General features: G+C 34.5%; 1 long non-coding RNA gene across 2 annotated transcripts; it reads left to right on the plus strand.

Annotated features, from left to right (window-relative positions):
- The first annotated feature begins 2,015 nt into the window (after window positions 1-2,015).
- On the plus strand, window positions 2,016-5,275 carry LOC120254688. 2 transcript variants are annotated; one of them, XR_005534706.1, is made up of 4 exons: window positions 2,016-2,111; window positions 2,937-3,039; window positions 3,142-3,241; window positions 4,821-5,275. It is a non-coding gene; the product is annotated as an uncharacterized LOC120254688 (long non-coding RNA). The 2 variants fall into 2 exon arrangements; XR_005534705.1 differs by lacking the exon at window positions 4,821-5,275 and adding an exon at window positions 4,337-4,770.
- The last annotated feature ends 1,573 nt before the right edge of the window (window positions 5,276-6,848 follow it).

Raw genomic sequence — 6,848 nt, forward strand, 5'->3', positions numbered from 1 at the left:
GAATATCCTCCATAAGCCACTTTCAGGCCGCTCGCGCCCACGCCAGACGCCTCCCATGGTCGGTAGATCATCGACGTAATCAACCCATCCAGCCTCGAACCGAGCATGATGTATTTGGGAAGAGGATCTGCACTCTATAAGGTACACCATCGTGAGTTTGACAAAAATTATCTTCTTCTCCCTCCGTCGAACAAGTTACACCAAAATGCTCTTGACGGAGTCTCCGCGCTCTCGAGGTTTTTGATAAATACCGCCTTCAACGCCGAGCCGGTCTTCTTCTTCGAAACACGATCAGCGCCGCCATCGCAATGCGCACTCAAGAACGAGGGTCACATCCTCGAGGCCTAAAAACTCAAAGCAGTTTTCCCCGATCCTCGAATTTATCGGGTGCGACCATCGCATCTTTGCAAAAGAGAATCAAGAAGGGTCCTCTCTTGGTATATAGCTTCCAACTCAAATAACACGCAAATCGTCCCTTCGAATAATCTCCCAGGTCGAGGGGTTATGTTATCTTTCAATTCACCTAAGGTCTCCACAACCGTGCCAAATAGCATCGCCCATTAACTAGGTCGACCGCCATAATCACAAGCCTCACATAATAACAACACATTCAACACGCAAGATTGACAAAAGTTTAAGCGGAAATATAAGGTTTTAAACCAGTAACCTCTCGCTTATTAAATAGAGATATCAAATGTTAAACGAGACCCATTTTTCTTAAACGAGACTGAAATACTTAAACAGAGACAACAAATTTTTAAATCAGAATATCTCATTTCTAAACGCCAACCCTCATTTCAGAAATCCAGAACTATATGAAACGAAGTGGAAATGTACATTATAAATATTACATAAATCATAACAATCGAAAAACTATTTTCGATAGCGATACATACGTAAAATGCAAAAACAAAACAAAACCCCAGCCGAGAAATCTCCCTGCAAGACTAACAAAAAAACCCCACCGAGAAATCTCTCGCAGACTTTCAATATCTTCCAACAAAAAAACAGAGCACAAAACAAAAACCGAAAAATCTTTCTTTCAGAATGTAATGCTTAACATAAACCATACTCAATACCTTAGATCGCGAACCCACGAAATGCCAACTAGTACATGGGCGACTTCTCCTTCGAGATACCGTGGAAAGGGAAAAGTCGATGAAAACGCCAATTACAGTAGGCTTCACCCCTAGAGACAACTTCTGAGATACTAAAACGGAAAAAGTCAAGACGCGAGTCGAGAAAAGCAAAGAACGGCTCCAATAAATTGCCTCGAGTTACCCTATGGAAACCCACCCCACTTCCTCTCAAACCGCCGAGTATTGGCAGCACCACGACTCCCCCACGCATGCAGTATTTTGTTCATAAAATTAAACTCACTCCGCTCACATCCGCTATGCGCTCGGGGTTTCGAAAAACATATGTCTTTAAGTGCGTAGGCTTTTTGCTGATCAGAAAACTAATGCGACGTTTTTGAATTTTTACAAACTTGTAGTAGCTTTTTCGACAATTTCCACTAAAAAAATAATATAATTTTTAATATTTTTTATATAAAATGTATATATATATATATATATATGATATTTCTTTGCAAGGGTTAGGTCCACTAGGCCCACAGCCCAACGTAACTTCCAAGCAACCCTTTCACCTCTTTCTCAGATCGCACACCCCATCCATCTCGATGGCAACCATCACCATCGCCAAGGCCGATGATCACTCCCTCTCCCCACCGCATCTCTGCCACTCCGATAGCAACCTCACCACCATTGCTCCTCCCCCCAACCAACGCCCCTGGCCCAACGCGTCCCCTCCCCCCACTTACCGCCCCATTCAAGCCCCCCGCCATCAACGCCCCTCGCCTCCAACACCGCCCCTGATCATGCTCTTTCTTGTACCCATCTTCTCCCATCCTCGGTCCACTCGTGAAACATCAGAGCTCTTTTCTTCGAGTAAATGTTCAACTCTATCGCTTCTATTCTCCTTTGATTTAGTCTTGTTTTCTTGTTTTGGATCTGATTTTTCTTAGGTTTGTCTTTTTGTTTTCTTCCAGATCCAATAGCAGAAGCACGAGAGCAGCATAATTGGATCGTTTCATTCTTTGGAGTTTGCAAGTTGGCAATTTAGATTGTTGAATTTTCTTTTGTTCGAAGTTGTTTAGTATTTTTTTTTTTTTAATTGGTGTCCACTAACACATTCGGTGAACAAAATGCTAGACTATAATCAATCTTAATTTGGTCAATTGGTATTTGCTTCATTAATTTCTGTGCCAATGATGTCTATGTGGTGGGTGGATCAGCCGCATTTGGATTTTTTTAGAGTAGTATGTTCAATTCTTTTTCCTTTGTTTTGTGTGTGTGTGTGTGTGTGTGTGTATGTGTGTTTTGCCTAAATAATTCATCTATGGATGTTTGCTTTTATGTTGATTGGAACTTCTGAGTATGTTTTAATCGAGTAGGTTCTTGAGTATAATTCGAACTTCATTGATGTTGCACTAGGAGTTTTTCCTGGTAGATTCGATGCTTGGATTTATGTTTTGATCTTTTTTCCCTAGAATTTTTTTATGAAATTGTGTTTTTATGGACTTTTTATAATTGTTGTCCTAGATGATTGGTATAGGTTGGAGATTTTTCCCTCTTTTTAGCTTCTCTCTTACCTATTCTTTTCATTATATTTAGTTGTTAGTGACATCAATCTCTAGCATTCTTTCATCAACAAAGTAACTATGCATTTAGAGTTTAAACTCGAATAATATTGAAAAAAATTAATAACACTGAACATAATATGCACACAGCTGTATAGAGTGCTTAATGAAATAATGGATATTTTGTTGTTGTAATTTTTTTATATGTATGATTATTTGTTCTGTTTTTCTATACCAATGCCTTTGTTATCAGCTATACTAAAAAAGTGCTAATTTTCTTTTCATGCTATTTCAGTGGCACGTGGAATGAGAGGAAAATTAGATCAACCTTGTAATGTTGTTGGTTATGTTGATCGGCAAGTACTTGGAATCAGTCATATGTATCAACATTCAGCCTGGTATAGATTGAAGTTACTTTTATTTACAAATCTTTTATCAAGGTGCTTGCAATTTACAACATGATATTCAGATAATTTCCTGAAATTATATGTTGATTGAAGTGATGCATGCTTATACGAAAAATTCTCCACATGAGAGACCATTCAAGAAGGATGCTCCATCATGGTGTCAAGCTCCATTTGAACCTGAAGGACTTTTAAGGTTTGGCCTTTCGTCAAAAAAATTAGAATCTTTCCAAATGTGTATTTTTTCCAAAAATATTAATTCTCCATATGTGACTTACGTAGGTATATATGAAATAAAATGTTCAGGCTTCCACGCTTGAACTGAAAACCTCACAGAGTCAGTAAGGCCTGAGGACTTGGTTTTTCTACACTAGTTCTGAGTATATGCAAAAACCTCACATGCCATCTTTTAGATGCAAATTTTTGTTCTTCACTTCCAAATTTAATAATGGGCAACATCAGGAGTATTAGGCATACACAATCACGGGGCTATAATATGAGTGTATACCTTAGATTTTAAAAGCTGAGATAGGTTATATTGAATGTATACTTTTTAACTTTGAAATCAATATTGGAGTAAAGAATAAGAGGTTTAGAGATAAGTTGGTGTGGCAATGTTTTGGTCAATGCTTGAGTTAAGTAGTCAGATCTCCCTGAAGTGATTCAGTTTTCACATTCTGGTTGATAATTTCTTTTTGTTTTTATTTCTAAAACTAACCGCTAACAAGGATTTTTTTTTTTGTGTGGCTAAATTCATGCTTCTAAAATCTATTTTGTACAATAATACTGATAAAACAAAATCAAATCCTATGATAAAAAAATTAGAGATGAATCTGGATATGATAGTTCTTTCTATATACAACTCATTCTTAGAAATCCTAAGTACAATTATTGGAGTACATTTTGGACATGTGCTTGTGCATTTAATGGTATGTGTCTCTTTGAATATCTTAATCTTCTCAGTTTCCACTAATCTATTGGAAAACCAAACAAACAGAAAAAGTTGATAATGCTTTCTAATATATTTTATGACTGTTGTACGTTCATCTGGATAGACTTAAACATTGGGTCAGAATGGGTCTAGCTCTCCACCTCATCAGATTTATTCTGCATTTCACCAATGGTTTGTGAGCTTCTTTAGAAAATTATTTTTAATCCCTTTTGTTTGTGTTTTTACATTTTAAGTCACATCCTTATGGATTCTATTTATTATTTATTTTGAAAATCATTTGAAAGTCATTCTTCTTTTTGTTTGTGTTTTGAAGTGGGTATATATTACTATTAAATGCAGTATGAATTATCTGGGGAGAAAGATGCAATCAATGATCAGATTGAAAAGGCTATTCTTCATGCAGATTGTAGAAGAGTTAGAGTTTGAGTCTTGGACTATTAAACCAGGCAGCAGGCTGTTTGTACTCATTTGTTTAATTGTGATCATTGAAACTCTAATCTAGCATAACTGTAAGTTTTACTGTAGTGAAATTAATTTATTTCAAACACGATCTATAGGGTAGAGAAATCAATGGATACAGTAAGTTGTATCTACAGAAACACCCAAACCTGAATTTAAGAATTGTTGATGGAAGTAGTTTAGCAGCAACAGTTCTCAAAAGTATTCCATCCAGAACAAAGCAAGTACTATTCCTTTATATAGTACTTGAGAACATGCATTCTTGTGATGTAATTCTCATTTCAATTACAATGTCAAAACTATTCCTTTATATATATATATATATATATTTGAAATTAAACATCTTTTTCTGCTGTTATGATAGAATTGGATGCGAGAAGAGTGATGAGTGCATGGCTAATCACAGGGATAATTCATGCATTATAAGGGTTGAATGAACATGAGACACAATACTCGACATTGAGAAAGTATGATTCAGAAAAAACAAACTACTTAGCAATCAGTTGCTTTTATCCCTCTAGAGGTTATAAGTAAGATGGAAATTTTAGAGAAAATATACGAGGAGCAGAAGCAACACAACAAATACATCCTTTCTCTCTTAGAATCTCGAGGTGTTAAGATAAATTTGGGGATAACTCCTCGTCCTTAATATGCTACTTCTAGGACATGGGAGTCTTTTTCCCATGCCTCACACTTCAAAGGATGTTGAACAGCCTCAACATGTAGATGAAATTGCAACAAAATGAATGTGATGTTTTGGATTATTACATTAAATACTTTTGTAACTTTCTATTGTTGTATTAGATCTTTAGACTATCATATTTTATATTTGATGTCGTATTAGATGTTTGGACTATTACATTTTGTATTAGTTTGTTGTATTAGATGTTTGGAATATTATATTTTGTATTGGATTGTTGTTCTGAATACTTATAGATCAGAATGTTTATTTTGCAAAATGTTATAAAAGTTATTGTTGAGGATTGTAAATTAAGCTTTAAAATAAGTCTATAAAAGATGTCTTAAAAATTTTTGTATATAATCACAAACCGTGTGTTATGAATAATTAATTTGCAAGATAATTTGTGATAATAAAAATGTGCCGTAAAATGTTCTACAAAGTTGCAACATAATTTGCGACACAATTTGAGACAATGGAAATGTGTTGTAAGATTTGTTGCAAAAAGTCTCACATTTGCAATATAATTTGTGACACCAAAATTTTAGTGACAATCAAAATGTATCGCAAGATTTGTTGCAATCTCCCACATTTGCAACACAATTTGCGACACACAAAATGTGTCGCATAAAAATATTGCATATCGTTGCAAATTGAATTGCAAATATTGTCTTACAAGACCCATGAATTGCGATGAAATTTGTAACATTTTATTTGTGTCACAAAAATTTGCAACATCTGAAATGTGACATATTTTATTGTGTCATAGATTATGTTGCAAATTGAGATCTACGACACATTCTGAGTTTTTTGTGTCGCAAAAATATGTTGTAAATAGTGTTTTTTGTTGTAGTGATGGTTTAATTCTTAACGTAGATAGCATGAGCAAATTCAATAATACTATTTGTTTTAAGATTCAAAAATCTACATGCTTTACTATTTTGAGAATAACTGACAAAGATACACTTAGTAGCTTTGCTACCCAATTTAGGCCTCTCGTTAATTGCGTCTAGAACATAGGCAATGCACCCAAAAACTCTAAAATAATTTATTTTAGGGTTTTTTTTTCCCCCAAGCATCGTCTCGTATGGTGATTTCATACATCCTTTATGCAAAATTCTATTATAGATGTGACAAGAAATGAATAAGGCTTCTCCCCAATAGCTTAATGGAAGATCAGAGTAAATTAACATAGTACTTACAATTTCTATAAAAGTTCTATTCTTCCTTTCGGCTAATCCATTTTGTTGTGGAGTGTTTGGAGAAGACATTTCCCTTACTATTCCATTTTGTTCATAACATGCATTGAACTCTAATGACATATATTCTCCTCCTCTATCGGTTCTAAGTCTCTTAATCGTTTTGTTAGTTAAATTTTCAAATCCTTATTTGAAAATTTTAAACTTTTCAGAAGCCTCATCTTTTATTTTTAGTTTATAAACATAAGTAAATTTAAAAAAATCATCAATGAAAGTTATGAAATATCGTTTATCTCCTCTTGTTAAAATATCTTTGTTATCACACAAGTCACTATGAATTAATTTAAGTAAACAATTTATTTTGAAAACTCTCTTATAAAGAGGTTTTGTGATTTTTACTTGTGCACAATATTCACATGTTTTAGTACTTAGAATATTAGAGGAGTTAGGAATTATGTCATGAGAACTAAGCCTATGTAGTGCATTTATGCCAATATGTCATAATCTAAAATTC

Source organism: Dioscorea cayenensis, unplaced genomic scaffold (assembly GCF_009730915.1).
Source record: "Dioscorea cayenensis subsp. rotundata cultivar TDr96_F1 unplaced genomic scaffold, TDr96_F1_v2_PseudoChromosome.rev07_lg8_w22 25.fasta BLBR01000576.1, whole genome shotgun sequence".
NCBI classification, from domain to species: domain Eukaryota; kingdom Viridiplantae; phylum Streptophyta; class Magnoliopsida; order Dioscoreales; family Dioscoreaceae; genus Dioscorea; species Dioscorea cayenensis.